The sequence below is a fragment of the Notechis scutatus genome, chromosome 1, assembly GCF_049901735.1.
Source record: "Notechis scutatus isolate UNSWTSFEM ecotype Mainland chromosome 1, rNotScu1.2, whole genome shotgun sequence".
NCBI lineage: Eukaryota > Metazoa > Chordata > Lepidosauria > Squamata > Elapidae > Notechis > Notechis scutatus.
This window is the reverse complement of record NC_142009.1, coordinates 98,836,221-98,863,356: the sequence shown is the minus strand read 5'-3', so window position 1 is coordinate 98,863,356 and position 27,136 is coordinate 98,836,221. Positions and strand designations below refer to the sequence as shown.

At 37.4% G+C, this 27,136-nt stretch overlaps 1 protein-coding gene across 3 annotated transcripts in view; it reads left to right on the top strand.

Annotated features, from left to right (window-relative positions):
* The first annotated feature begins 10,114 nt into the window (after window positions 1-10,114).
* The window catches only part of PKIB (cAMP-dependent protein kinase inhibitor beta), a 40,032-nt gene continuing 23,010 nt past the window's right edge, over window positions 10,115-27,136 (top strand). Inside the window, exons 1-2 of one of the 3 annotated variants that reach the window (XM_087972605.1) lie at window positions 10,115-10,327; window positions 21,004-21,090. The gene's annotated coding sequence lies outside the window, so the exon portion shown is untranslated. The remainder of the gene's footprint in view (window positions 10,328-21,003; window positions 21,091-27,136) is intronic. The other 2 variants (XM_087972609.1, XM_026666059.2) reach the window with 2 other exon arrangements.

Genomic DNA, 27,136 nt, shown 5'->3' with positions numbered 1-27,136 from the left:
GTATTGAGGGTACGAGATGCTTGATAGAAATGTCTGGGCGGTCATCCGTTGCTTACAAATCGAAGGAGCTTTGTGCGAGACCTTTTATTCTCTGCCCCGAGGATGATCGAAAATACTGTGATAGCTTGCCCGACAGGATAAGGGCAGGCTATGCAGTTACTTCCCAAATCGCTATATAGATAAGAAGTATATTACCATCGGAAACTGGTAATGTACGTTTGATTTTACATTTTAGTTTCCCAAAAAACATCTGATTAAAAATAAAACATATATTACTCACTCTTATGATGTATATATGTGTGTGTGTGTGTGTGTATATATATATATATATGTATATGTGTGTGTGTGTGTGTGTGTGTGTATATATATATATATATATATATATATATATATATATATATATATATATATATATATATATATATATATATATATATATATATATATATTCATTCTTAAGTTTTTAAGTTGTAGCGATTGATGATGGCAGATGAGATTCTGCTGAAACGTCGCATACAACTTTAAAAGCACAACTACTATGATGATGGCAAAATACTGCTGAAACAAAGCTGAATGCTTTAAATAGCATACATACATACATACATGGGACACACACACACACACACACACATGATATATATATATATATATATATATATAATATATATATATATATATATATATATATATATACACACATACATACACACACACACACGGTTAGAAACTGTACTCAAAATGGCTAACAAAGCACTCTGCTCCTAGACCACAACATAGGTTGACAAACAGACTATATCCATGAACTCTTAAATGTGCTTCATGATTATGTTAACATAACAATTCTTACTTTCAGATTTAATTCTTCCTACTAGTTCTGCCTGTCCTTAAGAAGGCAATCCCAAAATTCTTTAGAGTACCAAGCATCAGGACTTGGTAGCACTTTTTCTGGTTAATAAATTTTATTAAACAGTATAAAATGTAATGATCTATGGTTCTCTACTTAAGAAAATGCAGTTCTGCCCTTCTACCCAGAGGTCAGTATTGGACAAGAAATAAACTTTCCTTTCAATGACTGAAACAGATTTTTTTTTCTCATTCAAAGTATCAATTTCAAAAGACATTTGACCTCAGTATTTCTACTAATAACTAGGGTTCAGTTGTGTGGGCATAGTTCCCTATTGATATAAATACTATTCAGGTTGAAACCTTTTTTTTAACACAGTAAAGGTGATTGTCAGCATTATCAACACTAGAATCACTTCCATGATAACAACCTTACCTTGCTTTGTTTCTTTTGTAAAATGAAGATAAGGATTCTAAGGCAACAGCCTGGGTACATTTATCTGGGAATAAAATAAATCTGATTAAATTAAGAGTTTACAGATGACTAACAGATGCATAGGATTACACAGTCAAACTAGACTTTCCTGTTAAATGTATAAATGAAGCCATACAATCATTGTTTGGAAACTAAATGAGCTTATATACTGTATATTCTGCAGTATATAGGAAACAATCTGAACTTTGAGAAAGGGATTGGCTTATTTATTTTAATGCTTTAAAATAGTCTCTTTTATTCTTTAAAATATGAGCTATCATTTCTTCTGTGTCTAGGTTAAACTTTAAGCTCCCAGAATGAAGCCATCTTCTTGACTTTGTCATTTGCCAAAAATAAGTATTGGTACATGTTTCTGGTAGTCGCCGACATACCAGCAGATATACCAGCTCTGCATCTCTTCACAGTCATACAGCCTGTTGTTTTTTGTCTCCATCTGAGCATATTGGTTTTGCACTCAGGCACTCCAGCTCTCAACCTATTCAGGGTCCTCCAAGTAATATAAGGGAGGTTGGATCTTTCAGCCATATCCTCCTTTAATGTAATTCCTTACTCGATGGTCTCCTTCCTCCAGCTTTTAATTTGATATGTTCCTGTGTACCCTGAAGAATGTTTGTTCTTGCCATAAAGCTGTTCCTAGACCTGATCTGGCGGGCTTGGGGCACATGTCCATACAGAGGATGTCAAAGATCGTTCTCTTGCTCAGTTCCCTCAGAGTCTGCTGCTACCTCTCTCCTGATCGTAATTGGGGCAATGCCAGTGAGAGGATATATTTTCTCAATTGGTGTGGGTTTGAGACATCCTGTCACTTAGCATATTGCTTCACTGATGGTGACATCAATTTGTTTTGCATGTGCAGATGCACCCCACACTGGAGCAGCATACTGAGCTGCAGAGAAGTTCAAGGCCATGTAGACAGTTGAACTTCCCATGTGTATAGTTTATCAATTTCCTGATGATATTGTTCCTCAATCTGATTTTAGACTTAGTGTTCAGACAATGCTGTTTAAAAAAGCTATTGGTAAAACAGATAGACAAAACATGTAACAGAACCCAGAAAATGTTTAATAGCCAAGTTAGATGCCATAGTTAAGATGAGACTTCCCACAGTGTATACAGACAGAGCTAAGATCCCACAGATAAATTATTGTGAGACTTAGTCTTTTTCCTTACTTGCTTCCAACTGCAGCACAAACATGCTCTGACAACCTCTTTTATATGCTGTGTCTATGTGACATTGCCCCCATCTCATCCACAGACCATATCTGAGGAAGTTGTTTGGGCAGGGGGGGGGTTGCCTTCAAATCAGTTTTGAATCCTAGTGCCTGGACCAGTCCCTGAAGTTTTTTTTGTCAGTATTTTTCAGAGGTGGTTTGCTATTGCCTTCTTCCTAAAGTTGAGAGTGAGAGTGACTAGTCAAGGGTCACCCAGCTGGCTCATGGTCTCCCATTTTCTAGCCCAGTGTGCCTTCACCACCACAATATACCGGCTCTCTCATCCTTATTGTTCTTAAGGTACAGATAGAAAAGAATATTTGCTGATGAATATTTGCACTGATTATGTTATCTAGTTTGGTAATGAAACATCTCCAAGAAAACTACTGACCCCAGAGAGCACCAAGGACCCCACTGTTTTTGACAGAGGTCTACAAACTTGGCAACTTTAAGACTTGTGGACTTCAACTCTCAGGATTTCTCAGCCAGTCATGCTGGCTGGAGAATTCTGGGAGCTGAAGTCCACAAGTCTTAAAGTTGTCAAGTTTGAAGGTCCTTGATTTTTAAGATAGCTATTTCCTCTTTTTCTAAAATGTAGGTTTCTCATGGATACCATCTGACACACTTCAATGACCATTTTGTTCTTGACAGCCTGCTGACCTTAGGGGGTGAGATCATCCTTGGATCTCTGAGCCAATCCCTCAAGAAATGCAGGAGGTATGCAAATTGATGTGTAGCATAAGTCTTTCTTCCCATGCCATGAATTGGAATGATACTCTAGGCCAGGGGTGGGCAAACTTTTTGGCTCGGGGGCCTCATTGACTTTTAAAATTTGACAGACGGGCCGCCACCTGGTGTTGAAATGCCTGTCATTACAAGTCAAAATCAAATGAATGCAATCATTCAATCATTCACATCAAACCTTAATTCTGTACCAATCTTCGGCGGGCGGATTAAAAAGACCAACGGGCGGATGTGGCCCGCGGCGTAGTTTGCCCACCCCTGCTCTAGGCTGTCTTTGAATTCTTCTATGAAAAATATTTTAAGAAAAGCAGAGCATGTTTGGACAGAGTTCCCAGCTTATCAGGCTAGCCACTTGCCAGATCTGAGGGTTCGATGGTGCTGTCTGAGCTCATTTCAACCCTGAGCTACAGTTATTCTCCTTTATTGGTTCTTATCAAATTTCACTTTCTTCCTAGCTGCAATCAACATTAAAGAAAGTGATTGGTAACATGTTTCCTTGCTGACTGGTCATATTTGGTGGGAGAGGAAGGAACACATAGATAAGGGAATCCTACAATTCCTTTGTAGGATTCCCATATGTAACATGTCTTGCACATTTAAATCATATTTTCAGAAATTGCACTTGCAGGCAGAATAGGAATGATTCAACACTGATATTCTTTTATCATTAATCATGCTATCTAGGACATGAACAAGGTATAGTGCAATTGAAAACATTTAAAATAGAACATATTTTATATGGCTGAATCATTTGATTTTAGCAATGATAGCTTTAAGAATGCTTTATAGAAAACACAACTTCAGTTTAAAAAAGAATAGGGTTGTATTCAGTATTATCTTGCAACATTTATAAATTCAAATTTTTCAGTTGTCTCGGTCTAATCGGAAATAATTCCTCATAATGAGGCCAAAGGGTATATAACTCAATTGGTGCTATTTTGATTGAGATAGGTGCTTATTCTGATATTAGATTTTGCTTTCAAAAGCACAAAGTTACTTAACAACTTCATATGAGAGTATCCAGGCAAGTAGCTTTTAATGCTGTAAAGCAATAAATAGGTGAAGGGAAGCAATCCATCTTTAACACATTGGGGGTGAGGTGGGGAATGAAATGGAAAAATGGAATTGACTAGAGATTTTACAGTATCCTTCCCCTGCCACACCCACCAAGCCACGCCCACAGAACCAGTAGTAAAAAAAAAATTGAATCCCACCATTGAGTGAAGGTTTTACAATTTGGGACCAATTGGCAGCATGAAAACAGAAGATCCTGTATATGACTAGTTATTAAAAGGTAAGCAATGATCTAGCGGAGAGGGAAGGTATATGAGAGCAAACAGGAAGCAAGAGAGAGAAGTTATGAAAGTCTGGGAGGAAAGGGAGATGCAGTGTTAAATTGCTTAAAATACATTATATTAATCATGCTCTTTCATAGAAACATACGGTATTGTATTATACATTATAACAGAGACAATGGTTGCTTGGTTGGTGCTGGAAAAAAATTGGAATGTTCTGGTTTTTCAGACATAATCTTGGTCGATAACATTTAAAGAAAGACAGAAGCTTGATCTTGGACTGAAAAAATTATGTCCTGAAAGTAAAATCAGTTTATTTGCCTACTTGTTGAAAGGATTAGCAAATCCTTCTTTTGCATGAATAAATTATTGTTAGAACATAGATATTCTGTGTTTAATTCAGGGGTCCCCAAACTTGGCAACTTTAAGACTTGTGGACTTCAACTCCCAGAATTCTCCAGCCAGCAATGTTGAAGTCCACAAGTCTTAAAGTTGCCAAGTTTGGAGACCTCTGGTTGGTTAATACCATTGCTTTCTTTCTTAATATTATTTTTATTGAAAGAAGCATGATGTGTCACAAAGAGCCTGATATTTCTGCAGACCAAGGAAGAAACTTTTATTGTCTACCGTACTTTGTTATGTAATAAAATCTGAAAAACTCATAAGAGATATTTTGAATCCTAAGTGATGGATCCCACGATCCACAAAATCCTGTGATATTTGTCTTTGAAAGCTGATTTAAAAAGATTCCTGTTTGGACTCTGGCTAGCAATGTTTTCATGGAATCTGGGAGCCGGTCTGAGCTTCTCTGTAGTGTTTGAACCATATTCAGACCAGTGGTGGGATTCAAAATTTGTTACTACCAGTTTGGTGGGCATGGCTTGGTGGGCGTGGTGTGCCTTGGTTGGCGTGCCTTGTTGGGCGTGGCAGGGGAAGGATACTGTAAAATCTCCATTCCCTCCCCACGCCACTAACTTACTTCCAGCTCCATTCTCCTGTGCAGGGCAACCAAAGAAGACCCAGCCGATCAGCTGGGACTCTCTTGGGAGGCAGAGAATAGATGGGGACAGGACCAGTCAGAGATGGTATTTGCCAATTCTTCGAACTACTCAAAATTTCCGCGACCCATTTTTCAGAACTGGTCAGAACCTGCTGAATACCACCTCTGATTCAGACCCTCCTTGGACTTGTGCTTACTTGCATTTTGTCTGGTTCCAGATCTCTCTCTCCTTGAATTTTGCCCAATTTGTTGGAAAGAAGAATCATGCTTGATTCAGGGATGACAAAAGGATATTTAGTTGAAGTTCACAATATCAAATGGAAAATTAGGAAAGAGACACTTAGAAAAGGGGAACATTCATAATCAAGGAAATTGCAGGATGAACTAGCATACTTTAAAAGAAAGGAATTTTAATTATAATTCAGTGCCTGAACATTCAGAAGTAATTTTGATTGGCTTTGGTTAGATTAACTCTCACTAGGATTTTTAACATATAAATACATTTGACAATTCTTGAATGTTGAAACCACAACATTTATGATCAAGCTACTACTCACAGTTAGTGAGATACTCTGTATTCCAGCTGTAATTGTTCCGATTAGATCATTAATCTTGGGTCAATATATTTCTACCTGCAGGCACATAGTGGAATGGTGCATTTCATATCTTAGGGGAATGTGTCAGCATTACTGAGGAGCCTGTTAAATCAATACAAAGATGCTAAACCATAAATGCCCTAACATAGAAATTGTGATTATTTTTTTCCATGCTGCAAGAAAGTCCTTCCTATACCTGTTTGTGAAAGGACCAAATCTCACATGAGAAAGGTAATAAAAGAAATCAAGAACAATGTCTTAGATTTCTCTTCCTGATCTAAACCCAGATCTTTTTTTAAAAAAAAAATCCAATTATATTTATACACTTGTTTCTTAGGAAGCACATTCTAAATGAATAAAGCATGCATTTTATTGTATTCTTATTTTAGAAATTTCATAATTTAAAACTGACATTTTTTGGTTCTATTTTTAGATTGGAAATTTATATTTCTTCTGCATTTTGTTCATTGGCTGTTCATTACAACAATCTGATTTTTTTTTAAAAAAAATCACCCCTTTGTCAGATTTTGTACAAAATGGAAGATATTGTGATAATTTCATCATTAAATTCAAATATCTTTCTGTTGAATTTGGTTTGCAAATTGCACCAAGCTATGATTTGATTAACCCTGATTCACAGAAGAAAGCACAATTTGCATATCTTGCTAAACTATAAAATACTGCACCCAATACATAATTAATGGAAGATTCATCTTACAAACTGGTTGGGTTTATACATTATGGCTTAATGCAATGTGTGAACCCAATAATTATTATCCTGTTCTATGTCTGTGAAATGTGGAATTGTAACATATTTGAAGTTTCCAATTTGTTTTCTCTAAGCCTATTTTAACATCTGAGATAGCTCTCTATTTTGTACCATCTCACTTTGATATGATGGAAAGAATAAGATTTTGTTTTGCTTTTCCATGTATTAATACTTAACAGCATTCAAGTTTATGGCTCTTTAGCCATGGAATAGATATTTAAGCAATGATAACAATTAAGCCTCTATATTTTCTTATCTTTTATGTATGTTACAAAATAATCAGGGAGATACACATCTAGCAATCACACACATTTATTAAATTGACATTTCATAATTTTCCCCTGCTGATTTGATAAGAGGTTCATGAATATCTTTAAATGCATTTTTTTTTCAAACTATTTGACACATTCCTTATTAGCAAGAAGAATGAGCCAAATACAGCCATTTTTAATAATGTACTCAGCTAGAGTTCCACTTGCAACTAATTAATCCCAGTTGGTTTTATATTCATCAGAATTGAATAGGATAGAAGTAAAAAGGGGGGAGCCTTCCCCTTCTTATGATATCCTCACCCTGTCAGTACGATTGATTTGAGATGATGATTATATTAATTATCAAAGGATCTGCTTGGTTTTTCATCATGGTAGTCACTTATAATGCACATCTTGATCTATAATTGTAGTTCCAAATGACACTATAATTGCCTGCTCACTGTTGGAAGCATGTTTATGTATAGATAAGACAAGGTGATGAAATGGCAACTGCTAACACATGCCTTCATCCAGTTTAGGAATAAATTCATGCAGTAAATAATCATTATGCTTCAGGCTCTATCCCAGTTATCGTAAATTTCCATTAGAAGCTACTAAATTATAGGGCTAGCAAATTAGGACTTCAAAAATCAAGATACTGGACAGAAGCAAAATGAGTTTTTGGTATCTTTTTGTTGCCATCTGTGGATGTCCCATACTTCCGTGCTCAGTTTGTGTTTTGGGGTGTGTTTTGAGTCAGGGTTGCCTGTGGTGGCTGCCTGGACAAGCCCCTTCAGTTTTGTTGGCAAGGTTTTTCAGAAGTGGTTTCCCATTGCCTGTTTCCTAGGACTAAGAAAATGACTGGCCCAAGGTCACCCAGCTGGGTTTGTGCTTAAGGCAGGGCTAGAACTCACAATCTTCTGGTTTCTCATCTGATGCCTTAACCATGACTACATCAAACTGGTTCTCATTTTGTATCAGCAGTCCTATTAAAATATTGTATTGATAGGGAATGCAGTATAATGCTATATATTTTCAGAGGGACTTAATTTTCAGGTAAGGGAGATTGCAGTTGTAATTCATGACTAACTGAAGCTGAATTGAGATCTAAAATATTTTAGAAAATAAATGGCAATGGATAAATTAATATTACATTTTGAAATCATCACTGGATGTTTCCAAGGTGTTTAAAACAAGGTTCTCTACCTAGAAATCTTTCTCTTTCTCTCTCTCTTCCCCACCTCCCTCCTAAACACATAAATGCACACAAACAGAGACACACACATACCAAATGTACATAAATTATTTTTTGTACTCCGGAAAAAACGTTATTTTGTGACTGCCACTTTCCACCACAAATTAATGGAACAAATATAGCAAGTTTGCTGAAGAGGAAATTTATTAGAGGAAGAGATTATCACACATGGAGCCAAAATGCAATGTTTTCAAAACAATCATTGTGCCTGATGTGCAGTTTTATTTCAGAGTAGTCACAAAAGATTAAAAGAAAAATTTGCAGGCAGGAGCAGCAATATAAAGAGCCATTTATGAAGACACAGAAGTGACTTCAGTATGAACAGCAAGGAAAGGAAGTGTTTCATATCAGCTTCAACTTCCACTTTTTCTGTCATAGGGAAATCTATGTGGTGGGGTTATACTTTCACTTTTTCTATTTCTTTTGAAATTATCCTGTGAAAAAATATACACTTTCAAACCAATCACAAGCTAAGGGAGCATTCAGCAAAATTCTCTCTTACTCTTTTGCATGGCCCTACTTTTCACTGTTTTTGTTCCTTGGAGCAGGGCTGATGCCATTTTTGCCAATTCCGTGCCACTGGTGGCTTCTCAGTAGTGCCAACCCCAGCTGCCTATTACTAGCCCTGTCCTTCCTCCACACCATCAATGGAAACTGAAGCACACTCATTATCCATTGGTTCTTCCCATGTTTCTCCCTCCATTGCACTGGTTAGCCTGATAGGTCATGGCAGGAGGCGGGTGGAGGGAAGGTAGGTGGGCTGAAGTAGGAGACAGTGCCCAATTTTCCTTGCAATTCTTTCTTCACACTTGTGCAAGTGGGTTGGGTAACCTCTCCAATTCAATTCACCTGCCTACATTCAGCAAGCCTTGACTCAATGTACAACGAAGAAGAGAAGAGGCGGTTGGTTTTCTCTCTGGGAAGTGAAGCTCAGTGGGAAGAGAAATCGAGTCAGGGGCTCCACTTATTTTCATTTTAGGTCAGTCTCCAAACTCTTTAGCTCAACTTCACGAATTTTGGGAATTGGTCCCAAAGCACAACTGTAGAACGTAGTTTACTATGTCATGCCCGGTAACCATCCCAACAGGCATCAACATTATATGGCTGCGTTTCGAACAGCTTTTCTGCCGCAATACAGGTGCAGAGCGGTAGAATTGTCACTGTGGTATACCTTCAGCACGATTAAAGTGATCCCGCTGATTTCAGTGGGGTTTGGCCCTGCGTAAGATTGCAAAGAAATTCGTTGAGATTTGTCAACGTTTCAGAGAATAAAAGACCGGGGTTGATCCTCACTCAATTGGCCCTAACATCTATTTTTGAATAATCTCCGGAATGCTCGTTACTGTCCTTACCCGAAACTCAACCAGATCACCCAATACCAGAAAACAGCCAATTTAGATTTTTAAAACTCCATTATACAAAAAAAAAAAAAGAGGGGACGACGACGGGGGGGAGCGGGTCTGAATTTCCTCCCCTCCGTCCTGCTATTTCCCCATATCCAGTATCTGCACCATACGGAAATCCCTTCCTCCTGGGATAAGATGATGGTGGAGAGAGAAAGTGTGTGTGTGTGAGAGAGAGGTTTTCATTTACTCAGAATCCACTCAGAAACCACCCAGATCGAGCGCCCGCCTCCTTGCCTTCCTCATTCATTCCTATCGCCAGCCGCTGGTAACGTTTGACCGCCTCCTTCCTGGTTGTTAGTTGGGAGGCTGCCTAGCCAGGCGGCGAATTGTTGGCGCTGGAGATCGTGAGCGCAAAACGAAGGCGGGCCGGGGAGTGCTGTGGCGGGATTCCGTCTAGGGGTAGTTGGCAGCTGCTCCCTCAGTTTCCCCCCCACTTCTTTTTCGCTTGAAACCACAAAGCGGTAAGTCCCGGACAAGAGCTTGCCCTCTTAAGGCTGGGGCAAACGCCAAAGTTTTGCGGTGAGGGAGGGGGGTTGGCGTCGAAGCTCCTAAGCCAGGGCACCATGGAGATCTGCTTACGCTTCTCCCTCCAGTATTTCTTTCTGCTTAGATTAAGAATCGCGCCACACGTCAGCGCTTTCGAAGTGTTTACCTTCCCTTCACCCGCTTCTCGTTAGCTGAGGACTTTGACTTTTATTATGCCGACCCATTAATAGTAGTCGTCGTTTCTGACTCGGGAGGGGGAAGAACAAGTTGGGAATTGTTGGAAAGAGTCGACTTTGCCTTTATTCCTGAAGGAGCAGAACACAGGTTGTCCTCGACTTAACAACAGTTCGTTTACTGACCTCTCAAAGGGCCCCGAAAAATGCGGCTTACGATGCTTTTTCAAAGTTACACGCTTTGCAAGCATCCCCATCATCGTGTAATTGCCAGTGTCCCAAGGTCATGGGATCACCTTTTGCAACTTTCTGACAAGCAAAGTAAATGGGGAAGCCAGATTCACTTATCAACTGCAATGTTTCACTTAACAACAGTGGCAAAAAAAGTAAGTAAAATGGGGCAAAAGTCGCCTAAGCGTTTCGCTTAACAACAGAAATGTTGGGCTCAATTGTGGTTGTAAGTCAAGGACTACTTGTATCTCTGCTACAGTCTTCCTACTGCCTACTTTTAGGGTGCTGGATGGGGTTGGGGTTGGGGTTTCGGTGATGATGCCTCCTGTCTGTGCATACCTGAGTATTGTTAACCTTAGCTAGAAAGAGGATGTGTTTAAATTGAAGGTGTATTCTAGTCAGTGGGAACATTTTAACTGCAGGTTAGACACTAACAGGTGTTCATCATATAATTTTTCAAAGGAAACCTTTAATGCATTTATGTGAATGTAGACACATTTGTGTGGGCTAAACCAAACTGTGGCTTGTTTAGCCTCAGCATAATGTGAATCCAGTTATTGTTTATTTAAAAACACAGCCGAGCAAAGAATGGCTTAATGGAATGCGAGATTGTCATCCTATTGAATGAAGGGAGAACTTTGATGTTATGAATTGTGCATAGCTTTGGAGTATAATTGTTCGCTCCTAGACTGACAACTTTGCAAAACAAAAATACACAAATCACAGAATAGGTCAAATTAAAAAAATAATGGTTTATGGAAAATCAGCATGTGAGTTTTAGAGTTTAATTTGCAGAGCTGTGGGCAATTTCTAGTTAATCTAAATCATACAAGACCCAGACTTAAGCACCAATCACTGTGCCCCCCTCCATTCCATTTGTTTTCCTTGTTTTAAAAGTCACTTGTCTGATGAAGAGTTTTGCTAAAACTGAAAACTTACATCTATTGCAATGGTTCTCAACGTTTTCTATGCTCTGCACTCCTAGAAAATGCTTAATATTTGCACCCCCTACAAAAGTAATTGCCACTCATCATTAAGGGACATAAGCCACTCTTTGTTGCACCCCCTGAAATACCATCTTGTACTCTCTGGGGGTGCAGGGACCCCAGGTTGTAAAAATCTATTGATCTATTGTGAAAATCCAGTTGGCTTCATGAAGGCATTGCCAAGGTAGATTTGTGACTTGGATATTGATACAATTTATGATAAAGGAAAAGCATTCTGCACATGATCCACAGAACTCTTTTTAATTCTTTTCAGAAGGAAGGACATTTTGCCCCATAGTATGTACAATATTCCATTTATAGCACCTTAAATAACAAATGTTCAATCAGAATAGAGCTGGAAGGGACCATGGAGGTCTTCTAGTCCACCCCGCTTCTCAAGCAGGAGACCCTATCATTTCAGACAAGTGACTGTCCAGTCTCTTCTTAAAAACCTTCAGTGATGAAGCACTCACAACTTCTGAAGGCAAGCTGTTCCACTGGTTAATTATCCTCACTGTTAGTAAGTTTTTTGATAGTTCCAGGTTGCTTCTCTCCTTGATTATTTTCCATCCATTGTTTCTTGTCCTCTGGTGCTTTGGAAAATAAACTGACCCCCTCTCCTTTGTGGCAACCTCTCAAATACTGGAATACTGGAATTCCCCCCAGTCCTTCTTTTCTCTAGACTAGCCAAACCCAAATCCTGCAACCCTTCTTCATATATTTTAGTCTCCAGGCCATTAATCATATTAGTTGCTCTTCTTTGACTTTTTCCAAAGTCTCAACATCTTTTTTGTAATGTGACCAAAACTGGATGCAGGATTCCAGGTGTGATCTTACTAAGGCTTTATAAAGTGGTACTAACACTTCAGGTGATTTTGATTCTATGCCTCTGCTCATACAACCGAGGATTGTATTAGCTTTTTTGGCTGCTGCCGCAAACTGCTGATTCTTGTTTAAGTGATCACCCGCTAAGACTCCAAGGTCCCTCTCACAGTTACTGTTTTTATGCCAGGTTTCGCCTAATCTGTACTTGTACCTTTGGTTTTTCCTGGCCAGATGTAAAGCCTTGCTTTTTTCCACATTAAATTTCATTTTGTTGGGGTGCTCTATTTTGTTGTTTAAGACTGTCAAGATCTTTTTTGATCCTGAACTTGTCTTCTGGGGTGTTGGCTATCCCTGTCATCTGTAAATTTGATGAGTTCCCCCTCTATCCCCTCATCTAAGTCATTTATGAAGATATTGAAGGCCTAAGACAGAACCTTGTGGTAACCCACTGCTTACTTCCCTCCATGTAGATATAGTACCATTAAGGGTTATTCATTGAGTACGGTTTGTCAGCCAGCTACAAATCCATCTGATGGTGAATGCTGTCTATCCCACATTTTTCTAGCCTACCAAGAAATAGATTGTGGTTTACTTTGTCAAATGCCTTGTTGAAGTCTATATATACTATGTCTACAGCATTTTACTGGTCTACTAATTTAGTCACTTTGTCAATGAATGAAATCAGATTGACTTGGCATGATCTGTTTTTAAAAAACCCATGCTGGCTCCTAGTTATAATTTTATTTGTTTCTAGATGTTCACAGATCTGGTTTTTGAATTATTTTTTCCAGTATCTTCCCAGGTATTGATGTTAGGTTGATTGGTCTGTAGTTTCCTGGGTCTGTTTTTTTCCTCTTTTTTTGAAGATACTGTATAATATAGTGTATATAATATTATAGCATAAGCTGTGATGGGAGACAGTTTATGCCATAAGACTCTTTCAGTTTATTTCACCTGTCTACTGATAATTGGCCACTTGATTATCAACTAACTCAAAAAATTGCTGAGAAACAGCAGCTAAGGAGTGAATTAGCAGCTTCGAGTTGAAAACATTTTTCCATTCATGTCCCAACCAATTTACTCTTCAGTTCACTCCTCTTATCAATAGATAATGTTCTGCCTTGTGGAGGATAATATGAATCACAATGTTTTTAGATGGGATGTGTTTTATGTGGGGCAAAAGATTTTTGCACTGCTTTTGATCTATTTCATTTAGGTCAACACTGCTAGTGAAGTCTAGAGAAAGAGGAGAGATAATAATAGGAGGCAGCAAGGCTGTGGATCAAGAGTTATGCATTTCCCCATTAAAGCTCCCCCTAATCCAGGCCTTTAAACATTAAAAACTTTATTTCATTATAATTGTTGTGATAAAAGATGTTTTTAGTGGTTTTCCTGTGCATCAAGCAAAATAATGTTTATTTAAAGGAGGCTTTGTTCTGTAATACTTTCACAGAGGAGAATGTAGAAAACATTTACAGCAGCATTGGAACTGCTAATATGTTTTCAGTCTTCCATGGAAAATAAAAATAGGCAATTGCCAGTGAGAAGTAAGTATGTAATTATTTTGATAAGTTAGGTCTGTTGTGAAATAGTTAACATGGGGAGAAGAGCTTTTATCACAAACACTCCAGGGAAAAATTCACACACAGCCTCCCCCATGCCCAATCCAATGAGAGGCTTTGGAAGAGAGGCTAACATTTGTTGCAACTCTCTAAGGACATGTTTTATAATTAGCAAAAATGCCTGATGCTCATCACCATTTTCCCTGGAAACTCTTTAATTATCATGCTGGAATGGAAGCCAATTCTATTTATTAGATTGTGACAGAAATACCAGTTTACTATTGCTGAAAAGCACTTTCTTCTTTTTGCCTTTTCTTGTTTAGTTTATTCTACTTATCCTATCTTGAAATCTGGTACTTAATTACTTAATTCTGTAAGTGCTGATCATTTGGATATAGATCAGTACCACCTGTTTTCAAAAAGGAAATAAAAAAGCTGGTTGGGTGACTTTAAGCCACTCGCTCTGTCTCAGCCCAACCCACTTCACAGGATCATTGTGGAGAAAATAGGAAAAGGAAGGAATGTTAGGTATATTCACCTTGAGTTATTCATAAAAATAATAAAAGCAGGATATAAGTAAATAAATAAATAAATAAAGCAACAACTCAAGAAAAGATTCTTTAGAAAAAAATTATTTTTAACTATAGCACCCTTAACTTGAGTGGGGAACCTTAAAACAAATCATCAAAGACTGGATATCACCAGAAAGTACAGAAGCCTAACTCAGTAAAAATTAAAATCCACACAAAATAGCCAGGGAGTACATTGGAATTACATGTCTTAGAAAAAAGAATTTTTCCTGAGCAGCTAGAATCTTTAACAGGAATACTGCAACAGATTACATATCTCACTTCTACATTCCATATGTTTCTGTAGCTAGTTTGTATAAATCTCTTCTGTATGATCAATAGAGGCAAAGTAAAATCTCCTTCAACATAAGCCACCCGTGCAGTTATCTTGGCAACAGCTTGAAAGCAAAGAATTTCCTGTGCTTTGTTTATTTACAACAGTAAAATCTATGTGGGAGGATCCAATCCACCATAGACGCAGCATGTTTTGTGGATCTCTATTGAGCACTTCCTTCCTTTACTCAGGGATTATATGGAGTACCAGAACATTACAAATAACAGGAGTTTTTCTTGTTCGATGTCTGTGGAAGAGAAATGTTGACGCAGTTCCTGCGTGGAATGCTGACAAAGGAATAGGGGGGGAAACGGATTCTGTTTGTTATAAGGAACTCGGATGAAACTCAGAAAGAAATATTATGGCAATTTAGAACTGACTGATTCAGTTCTAAATGACTGATTTTTACTATGACTGATTTGTACTATGACTGATTTTTACTATGACTAATCCTAATAAATCCGCTATAAAATGAAGATCTTTTCCTTGAAGATTATGGACCATATCTACCACTTTTCTCCAGTGGGGGTTAGGTAGATGTTTTGTGACCTTCCAAGCTAGGGCCGAGAGAGTGTGACTAGCTTGTAGTGTAAGAAAAGAAAATAGAAAAGAAAAAAAAGATCTTCCAATATTCTTTACAGCAGTTATAAGAACAAGTATTTTTAGCCTCTCTCTTTCATGTTACAGCCTATCCCTCTTCTTTCTATAATCTATTCTACCTATTTTTCAAAACCAGAAATCACAAGTTCATTTTTTTATTTACATAGAAAAAGTCCACAAGAGACTTCCAGTCACCAATAAATGTAGATGTCTTTTCTCTAATCAAAGAGGTCAATGTATCAATTTCCAGCAAAAGCTGTCACTTTCACCAACCATTCCTCCATAGTGGATGCTGTTAAATTTCTGTGCATATAGTAATCTTGCCGCAGTAATTATATATTGAAATAATTGTATATTGAAATAATCTTCCACAGCTTTTTAAAATTGTTTATGTATTAATCCTGGACCATGGTTGGGTTGGAAGTTAGCAAAACCATGTTCAAGACCCTAATGCTGCCATGAGGTGGTTTGAGCTCTCATCCTTCGCTCCAGCTGCTGGGGACACGAAAGAACTTCCCCAATTGGGCATCCTCCAGGCAATGATGATGTTATTGGTGGTTAATCCTTTCAACCCAGAAGCGCCTCAGTGCTTCTGACACGAATGCAATGTGATCCATTAATCCTAAAAAGGAAAAATCCTGGCTTCAATTGAATATTGATCGTTAAAATCATCTGTATCAAAGTATGTGTTTCAATCCAACATATTTTAGTTTCTTACATGTCCACCAAGCATGATAAAATGTCCCTTCACATGTCCTTCCAAACATTGGCATAAAATTAGCCATCTTTCTAGACACTGGATAGAAAGGGGCTATACGCCAAATTAATAAAGTAAGGAAATAAATGCATTGAGAAAGCAAAAATGGTCAGCTTTAAAAATTTGTTTATTTTGCAGGTGAGAGATTCAATGTACTCCTTACTTACCTAAGCTGTAGAAAATCCCATTACCTATAATATAGTTTTAAGAATGTACACTCAATTTTCTTTTTAATAAGTAATCATTGATCTGCTTTACAGAATGTTTTTAAACCAGAGTTTACATTTCATCCCTGCTGCCAAACATCCAAGACTATTTGATATTATAATTTCATGTCCAGTACTGTGATTAGAAAAGCTTCACATGTGATATTTGTTCAAAACAAGCCAAAGTTTATGCAATTTTAAGAATCAAAGGGGGGAAAAATCCTCTCACAACTAGAATTATATATGTGCAGGATTAGCACAGCATTAGAAACTCCTTGGAGACTTCAGCAATAGAGTGGTCAATGTCTGGAATACTCTACCCGACTCTGTAGTTTCCTCCCCAAACCCCAAAAACTTTAACCTTAGACTGTCTACTATTGACCTCACCCCTTTCCTAAGAGGTCTGTAGGGGGCGTGCATAAGCGCACCAACGTGCCTACCGTCCCTGTCCTATTGTTTCTCCTATTCTTTTATTTTTCTTATATGTAACCATTTCATGTATTCACAACTATGTATACATTTATACTTATTATCTTGTAAACAATTGACAAATCAAATAAATAAATAAATAAATAAATAAACTTTTGATTACTCTTGTTTCTTTAGATCTGACTCAGGAAATTGAGTTATTTGTATTATTCTTTTATGTGAATGAAAAGAAGAGTTGTTAAAGCACAGCCCATGAGAACAAGTCCTTCCCTTCCCAAGGTCAAGTGAGTTTTAACAGTACTATACAGGTAGTCCTCAACTTATGATCACAATTGAGCCCAAAATTTATCTTGTGAAGTGAGACATTTGATAAGTGAGTTTTGCCCCATTTTGTGACCTTTCTTGCCATGGTTAAGTGAATCACTGCAGTTGATAATTTAGTAACCCTGTTGTTAAATGAATCTGGCTTCCTCATTGACTTTGCTTGTTAGAGGGTCACAAAAGTTGATCACATGACCTTGGGATACAGTAAAAGTCATAAATATGAACCATCTGCCAAGCACTTGAATTTTGACCACATGGTCATAGGAATGCTGCAAAGGTCATAACTGTGAAAAACACTCATAAGTCACATTTGTCAGTGCTGTTGTAACTTTGAATGGCCACTGAACACTGTTGTAAGTCAAGGACCACCTGTAGTTAGCAAAATTTTGAGGTGGATTGTGTTGAAAGAGAGTGACTGGCCCAAAATCACCCAGCCCATTATTCATGACTAAGGCAGGACTAGAACTCACAAGTTCCTAGTTTCTAGGTCAGCACCTTATCCACTATACCAAACTGGCTCTCATGGTTGTTGAATTGAACTGAAAAATGGGATCAATTTTAAATCAATTTGAATGTCTTGAATGCATTTGTGATGGATAATTGACCATCGAAGAATTGAGGCAGTCTGAATCTCCATTTTGATTCAGACAAATATCTTATGTGCATGTACGGATAGGAGGTGGTTGCCACCAATGACCTAGCTTTCAAAGTAGTGGGCATGTTTGGCCATCAAAGCCCCATTCCCTTTTCTTTTCCTTATATTTTATGCCAAAAGGTGAGGCTTTCTTTGCCCTGTTGTGCCCACTTTGGAGCCAGTGACCATAACTGTACTGAAATCCTTTTCATTGTCTGAATCAGATAATTTTAGCAGACTAGACAAATCAAGCAGCCAAAGCTTTCGCTAATTTGACACAAATATTTGCAGAACTAATAGCATGTGTATGACATTATGACTTGTTCGATAAGCTGACTGTTGTGTGTGATGCCTTAATGAGCAAATGGGCAATTTGGTTGCTCATAAATTATCTGATCTTTTTTCTTCTTTGACTAATTCAATTTCATTGTGGTTGTTGGCTTCTAAAGTGTGACTTTGAAAATTTGCTGATTCTTTTTTAGTTGGGGTTTGGCAGGCAAAACCATTGCATGAAATAACCCAACCCAAATTAGTAAGCAATGCTTAAAATAATATTTTAGCCATGTTTAGCTGTAAATAGTTTGCAAATACACCAGGTGCACCACAAAGATTGTTAGGGTCTTAACAAAGACAAAACTGAACCAACTTGCCTTCAAGAATTACTATATCTCATGAAACTTCTGTAATGTGGCAGGACTTGTTCATACTATGAGAATTATATTAAATTACTGTTTATTTTCTTAAGAAACTGCAAGAATATACTTGAAGGATTGAAAAAGCTGAAAAGTTACTCTTGAAATGTTGACAGAACAGTTATGAAAATGGGAGCCAGTTTGGTGTGATGGTGAAGATTAGAAACCAGGAACTATGTATGAGTTCTAGTCTTGACTTTAGGCCTGAAAGCTAACAGGTTAACTTTGGGCCAATTATTCTCTTTCAGCCCAACCCACTACACAGAGTTGTTGTTGTAGGGAAAATGGGAGGAGGAAGGAGTATTAGATATGTCTGTCACTTTGAGTTAGATATAAAGTAATAAAGATGAGATAAAATTTTAATTAAATAAGTAGTTAAAATAAAATCCAATAGAATGCCCAGCCTCCCTTACTTGTCAATTTAGGTTTGCCAATGCTAGCTGAAACCAATCTTGGAGATTTTTCCTTTCCATTAAATGTTTGCATTGACTTAATAACTGCTAATTAAAATTAATTGCCTGCAAAGTAAAGCTTTCCACATACAAACGCTAATTGATCCCTCTCTGAATATACCAATCTCACATATAAATCCATACAAATTCATGCAACCTCCCCCCATGCATCTGCACACAGATTTATTGTGCTCCTTTTTTCCCCCTACCAGAATCATTAAAAAAGAAGATCTGTATGATTCTGGATCTACTGCTGCATATTAGAACTGCATATGTTATTCTTGGCTACATCCACACTAATTTTAATGTATTAAGACACCATTGTGGATTTGGAGGAACATAGAGATTGGCTAGAGCTGCAGATGTGTGCTATAAAAATTCAGGCAAAGAATGTCAGAAATGGTGTATAGAAAATTATACTCCTCTCAGATCATTCTCTGTTCTGTTACCAACGTATGGGTTGACTAAAAAAAAAAATCAACACCAGAACATCTGTAGCAATGGGGTATTGGTATCTCTAATTTGTCAATATCTTTTTTCAAACTAGGAACAAGGAAGAAGACTTTCAAACCAAATGGTCACTGTTTTGTTCTGTTAATATTTTACTTGCCTCACAATGTTATATTTATCAATTTTGAACACATGTTGATCATTTAATATTGATCTGTGTAGTTATACTTTTATTGATAAGTTTAGCAAAAGAAAGATTAAGAAGATGGGACACAGAGAAGATAAGATGATCGGGCAGTTGCACCGAGAAGGGATGAGAAAAAAAATTGGATATGGAGTGAATAGAAATTCTAATAATAAATAAACATTGAAGGCCTTTTCTGCTGCAATACCCTTAGAAACTCTAATTTGGAACATCTCAGCACTTAAAGCAATTGAGTGAAGCTGAGTGTTAAATGTCCAGTGAGTCTAAAGTACATTTCTTGGCCTTTAGCACTTCTTCATTCTTTTAGGTGCTTACGTCAGGATGTGTGCTTTCCCTGATGTGAAACTCTTTAGAGCTTTTGATCCAGGAAGTGCTTTATCTTAGAATAATCTTCAGCCATTTCATAGTCCAGTACAAATGGCAAATCTTATTTTCTTTGTTTTCTAGGAGTGATTAAAAAAAGAATAAGATCAGCTCTGAGAAAGAGTCCCGTTTCTTATAATTTTGCATTTTGCTCATAATCTGTTAGCATATTTATAATCCCCAGACCAGGAACTGTAGCCCAACTGCTTGGAACTAGATTTAGAGAATGGCTGTTGTAATAAAGCTTAACTGAAAAGTCCCATTCATTTGCTTATCTCTAGAAATTGTTATTTGCTTATTGTCATCTGCTTATATCTATGCTCTGAACATCTGCGTTGCTATGTATTGTTTTCTTTTTGTATTTTTTCAATGCATGGAAAGGCAAAATTTTGCTTGCTTATTGTATGCTTCTTTATTATAATAGATGAGCTCTTAGTACTTATGACGAACTATACATTGTGTATGTTTTTCTCCCAAATAAACAGGATTTAAAGATCGGGGTTGTTATTGTTGAGACAAGTTTATTTAAAGCAGATTAAAATGAATATTACCTTTCTAAAAGTGAACATGTATCTTCTAGCCTGGGCCCAGAATATTATTGACCTGGATCTGATATATGTTCTGAGGGTTCCTGATGCTCTCTGAGCTTGGTTGTTTTCTTGAAGACATTTCATTACCCAAACTAGGTAACACCATCAGTGTTGTTGGTGAGCACCAAGGACTCCTCATTTCAACCCTGAGCTAAAAAACAAATATTCTTCTTTATTGATTTGACGTATGTTCTGCATTTTTAGTCATTTATTAAGCATGGCCTCAATAGATGAATAACTTCCTGCTGCTCTTTTTATTGAAATCACAGCTTTGTTTGAACTTTTCATGGAATCCAGCCCAGGTTGTAACAGGACATTGAAGAAACAGAGCTAAAGAGGACATTCTGAAACCAGAAGTAAGTGTACTGAAAGACAAAAGCACTAAGAAAATATTCCTTTGGATAATGTGCTATCTTATACTGCAGCTATCACTTTTGCTACCATATGTGGGCTGCAAAAAATCCAGACAAGCCAGCAGCAAAGAATGCTTTCTGTATCACATTCTAGCTCAGATGTGATAGCTGCATTTGAACCACTGTCCATGTACTTTATACTTTACATAATATTAACAACAATAATATATTAAATTTACATGCTATCCTACTCCTGGTGACTCAATTAAGTATGGTTACTTCAACAACTCTATTTTGGCTTAATTCAGGGAATGGATCTAGCCAGCTTGTTACCTGTAAATCCCATGAGTAGAACTGAAAATAACCGGTTTGTTAGAAGAGCAGAAATTATAAAACTAGCCAGTGTTCCATCTTTTATTCACGTGGGCTATAAGTAGTCCTTGGTTTAGACGATAGTTTTACCAGAATTTCCATCGCTAAGCAATGGTGGTTAAACAAGTATCCAATTCTACAACCTTTTTTTCTTTTGGTTGTTAAGCAAATCACTGCTCTTGTAAGCAAATCTAGCTTCCCCCTTTGACTATTTGTTGGGAAGTGGCTGGGAAAGTTGCAAATGGTGATCACGTGATTCTGGGACACTGCAGTCATGGTAAAAACATGGTGGTTACCAAGCGCTCAGATGTGAATCATATACCTGTGGGGAGGTTGTGATGTAAGTGCAAGGACCAGTTGTAACTCACTTCTTTCAGTCCTTTTGTAACTTTGAATGATTGCTTAAACAAATGGTTGTAAGTCGAGAACTACCTGTAATATACCAATGGTAATCTAGCAAAGAGTAATGAATGAATTAAAAATAGGACCCATAAGTTCTCTCATGTTTGTTACTTTTCTAAAGGGATCCCATCTTTTCCAACCTATGCAGTAAAAGTAGTTGCTGTTATGGGGGAAATAGGAGGAAGAAGGCGTGCCAGTGTGTTCTCTGCCTTGAGTTATTTATAAAAGTAATAAAGATGGAATACAAGTAAATAAATATAGATTTGGAATTATTCTGTTGTGTATATAAGTTGAGAAGCTGTCAACGGTACCCATTTATTTCTGGTTTCATGGCACCGGTTTGGTTTGGTTTAAAAAAATTAAACAACATGAATGGCGAAGGAGGGTATTAATTTTGTCTTCTTTTTGCATGATGGGACACTTTTTTTTATCCCAAGATACAGAGGTATTTGGCAACAGGTCTTGATAATCAAGTTCTTGGTAGACCCAGAAGCTAAGCTAAGCAAGGTTGCAGTGGTGGTATTCAAAATTTTTTATTACCAGTTCTGTGGGCGTGGCTTGATGGGTGTGGCAAGGATCCTGTAAAATCCCCATTTCCACTCCACTCCAGGGCAAGGATACTGTAAAATCTCCATTCCCTCCCCACCCCACTAACCCGCTTTCCAGCTCTGTTCTCCTATGCAGGGCAACAAAAGAAGACCCAGCCGATCAGCTGGGACTCGGGAGGCAGAGAATGGATGGGGGTGGGGTCAACCAAAGGTGGTATTTACCAGTCCTCCGAACTACTCAAAATTTCTGCTACTGGTTCTCCAGAACCTGTCAGAACTGGTTGAATACCACCTCTGCAAAGTTGGGCTTAGTACATCAATGAGAAACTACATCTCAGGGTTGTAAAATAAATTGGAGGATTTAACATAAGCAATCTGAAATAAAATAATTTCTGTATTTTTCCAAGAAAACAGTATGAGGCATGCTTTTGAAATCAGTAGGAGCTTACCATGGTTTGAATAAGGCCGACTTTTTATCAGTCAAGAAAAGGAAAGGTCAAAGAGAAGATGACAGCAAGCCACCATCCAGCTGGTTTTGTGGGAGGTTGGGGAATAAAAATGGACTGGCATGGAATTTTACAAACAGATTGCACTGTGTTGAAAAGCTTTCCTGACTTTCTCCATTAATAGATTTGTGTGGATAAAAATATATAGTAGAAAACGTGAGTCTTACAGATAGAAGCCAGTGTTAACCAAATCCTTTTAGTTTTATGACCAAGGCAACTTCACAGGAAAGTCTTTCCTTCATTTAATAATTCTTCTTTCAGCTTCAGTTTTCATTCTCTCCTTTTTAAAAATTGGGCTAAAATGTGATAAGATAAAGTTCCATTCTTTCTCAAATATTCCAGTTCTTATTCTTAAAAATGTGAAGAGGAGATGACATACACGATCCAGAATGTAACATCCAGTGGTGGGATTCAATTTTTTTTTACTCTGTGGACGTGGCTTGGTGGGCATGGTGTGGCTTGGTGGGTGTGGCAGGGGAAAGTTACTGCAAAATCCCCATTCCTTCCCCACCCCACTAACCTGCTTTCCAGCTCCGTTCTCCTGTGCAGGGCAACAAAAGAAGACCCAGCTGATCAGCTAGGACTCGGGAGGCAGAGAATAGATAGGGATGGGCCCAGTCAGAGGTGGTATTTGCCAGTTCTCCGAACTACTCAAAATTTCTGCTATCGGTTCCCCAGAACTGGTCAGAACCTGCTGAATACCACCTCTGGTAACATCTATAGGGAGACTTTTAATGTTCTTTTCAGCAATCACCTTCCAAGTTTGCTTACAGAATTTAATTTGAAATGACCTTTTGGGAGGAAGGTGAGGAATATTCTTTGGGGCAAAAAGGTTAAATTGGCCACTAATATATTCAGTTGTTGTTCAGGGAATGAGAGTATTAAATTTGATTGCTTATTTACCCTTGGGGTATCCAAAAGGGGGTGGTTAAAAAAAGAACACAACTACTCCATTGAAACCCCTCTTTTTTCTTTTACATATGTTAAAGTAATGGAATGTAGTGATGACATGAATCCTCAGGAGCGAGGGGGTGCATTCCAGAAGAGTAAGAGGCAACTTAGTGCAGATATTATATGTGAGGAAAAAAGGTAAAGACACCCTTTCTTTTTTAACAGATTAACAGTTTAATGGAGTTGGAAAGGACCTTATAGGTCATCTAGTTCCCCCTGCCCATACAGGAGACCCTACACAATTTCTGACAAATGGCAGTCCAATCTCTTCTTGAAAGCCTCCAGTGATGAAGCTCCTACAATTTGCAAAGGCAAGCTGTTCCATTGGTTGATTGTTCTCACTGTCAGAAAATTTCTCCTTATTTCTAGGTTGAATCTCTTGTTGATCAGTTTCCCTCCATTATTCCTTGTCTGGCCTTCAGGTGTCTTGGAAAATAGCTTGACCCCTTCCTCTCTGTGGCAGCCCCTCAACTATTGGAACATTTCCTTAATACTTCACAGAGTTTATTGTAGATATAGATAGCAGAGTCCTCATTCTGGCAAAATTTTGTCTATAGGTATGAAACAATAAAGAACTTGGAAAAATTGCTATGTGTCATTCTCGGTTTTGAGCCTAATAGTTATGTTTCAATAAAGGTATTCAGTCTGGTGTTATAGTTCCCATAAATTCAAACCACTGTATTCTGTGGGCAAGGACTGTGAGAATTATAGTCCCATATCAACAGATACAGAATTCCTGGTACAGAGTAACAAGTATAATTTTTGTATCTGATTTTCAATTATGTTTTTATACTATTTCAGATTTTATCAAACATTCCTGTCTTAAAAAAGAAATACTGTGATATCATGCTTTTATTTATTTATTTATTGTCCTTGACCGATGGACAAAATGTATTTAATGCTGTGAACTTACAAGATTTATTGATCAGAAGACTGAAACTGATTTGGTTTTGGTTTTAATTTTCACAGTGATTTCATTAACATACATTTTGTGTTACTGTACCTGCTTTTAAAAAAAACTGTTCTATGTCTGTTTTTTACAGAATTTCTTTTGGCATGTTTGTCAGTATCAATGATATTCCATAGTAATTGGACCAAAAGTGACAGTATACGCTCTCTGTAAGATGAGAGACCAAATTATTCTAATGCTGCCAAAAATCAGTGACATTTTCAACCCACCTGATATCTCTAAAATAGTCAGATTTATAAGATGAATATCTTAAGGTAGTGGTGTTTTGATTTCCTAGTTTGAGGGTTAAAAACTCTCATTGCTTTTCTTTATAAATATGAGTAATTGAATATTAACTTTATTTAAAAGGAGAAGATAGTAGCTTGGAATGCTTAAACTTCTAGTGTGTTGTTTCTACATATTTTTAAAAAGCTAATCTTCATTATAAACATAAACTATGATTTTGTTAATTGTAATTTACCATTTACCACGATATAATTGTGAGCTACTACAGTGTGTAACTGGTACAGTGCCACAAGAGAATTCACTCATTATTTTAAACTATGGCTTGTATACCCTAACTATGGTGTAGATGCCATCACTGGCCTAATTCAAACAATAAAATCATCTCTCTCTGGTTCACTATGGAATGGAAAAGAGTTCTTTCCTTTTTACTAGCTTCTATATGGGCAATCATTTGGGGGTTTTTTATGGAAAGATATTCACAAAAATGTATGAATCTGCATAATGTGTAGTACGTCATAATTATGGATCCCTGCATTTGTATATTTTAAAAAGGCCAGGCCCTGCTGTCGAATGCTTCTTTAAAGTATCAGCCAGATGTTTTCATACTTGAGAATAACAAATATAAAAAATTCAGCAACACCAGCATTTTTGTTCGGTGCTCTTAAAACACCATCTTTAAATGGCTTCCCAGCAGATGGGCCTCTGAAAGCTTCTGTTTAATGAAGACTCTGGAGGAGATATATGTTCTCTGCTAATCTGCTGTTAGGATTGATTTAAGTCTGACTGGAAGATGGATTGTGTCTATTACTGATCTGGCCATACTTATGTAAACAGGTGGAAAGTTCTCCTCTGTTGGCAAATTGGCTAGAAGTTATGTCTGTGCGTAGAGAAATGCATATGGTCACTGAGACATTATATAAAAATCCATAATTAAGGAAGGCAATTATAGTTGCCTCTCAAGGGTTAAAAACTTTTGGTGATTGGATATTTGCTTTGTAGGAAGTTAAAGACTTAAAAAGATTTGAAGATAAGTGAGTGTATGTCTGTATCTTGAATAAACAATGACTTTCTTTGTTGGCAGAATGCTATGAATTATTTCCATGTTTTCCTTTAAAGGTAGATCTCAGGTACCTTTGCTCTACTCATTTCATTTTGTGATGGGATTTGTACCTTGCACTTAGCCATCCTATGGCTTGTTTGTAATAACTGCCTCAGTCTTTAAACTTGGGTTCCTCTCAGCACACACAACAGGGGTTTGAATTATAGTTCTGAAAAATTCCTGTTCCATAAAAGCAAAGAACTGAGACAAAGCAACAGCAAAAGGAACCAGCTTTTCTCTCCTGCAGCATTTATTTCATCATCAGGCTATTTTTAAAAATAATCCATCATGAATTAATATAAACATCCTTGACAATGAAGGTGGTAGTTAACTTCTATAAATCACATTTGTGGTTTTCTTACAGAGAGAAAGAATCATACAGTATGGTGGGAATCACATCTGTAATTCTTGTGCATCATTCTTAACTATTTTTCCCTGAACTGTATTTCATCTAATTAATCTGGTATACAACAGATGTTTCTCACCCTATATTGTGAACACTGTCCATTAAAAAAAAAGGAAATGGTGCAAAAGTCCCAACACAAAAGACATCTGGTGAACTACTTGTGTTTCACTTCTCCTTTGATTGCTATGATGCAAAAATGGGGACTGTTTCTCTGATTAATGATAATAGGGGTACTGGAAAGCCCCTTCATTCTTACTGGTAGGTTCCCAAAGATTAGTGACATGCAGATGGCAACACTTGGGTGGCTTATCTGACCTAGAAGTGGAGTGACCACTTCTTAGATTTTTAGGGCTATAGACTAGACTGGAGAACTGAAAAAAAAAATATTCCTGAAGATGGTAATGGTCCACTGTTCCTGTGCTGTTGCTTATATGGCCAAATTATATGAAATCAACATACAACCTTGACTTGAAAGACATTTATCTTTACTTATAACTTTTCTAACTGTGGTGTGAAACAAAAGTTAAATAGATGTGTAACAGATAGAATGAAAATGTTCAATATAGTTAT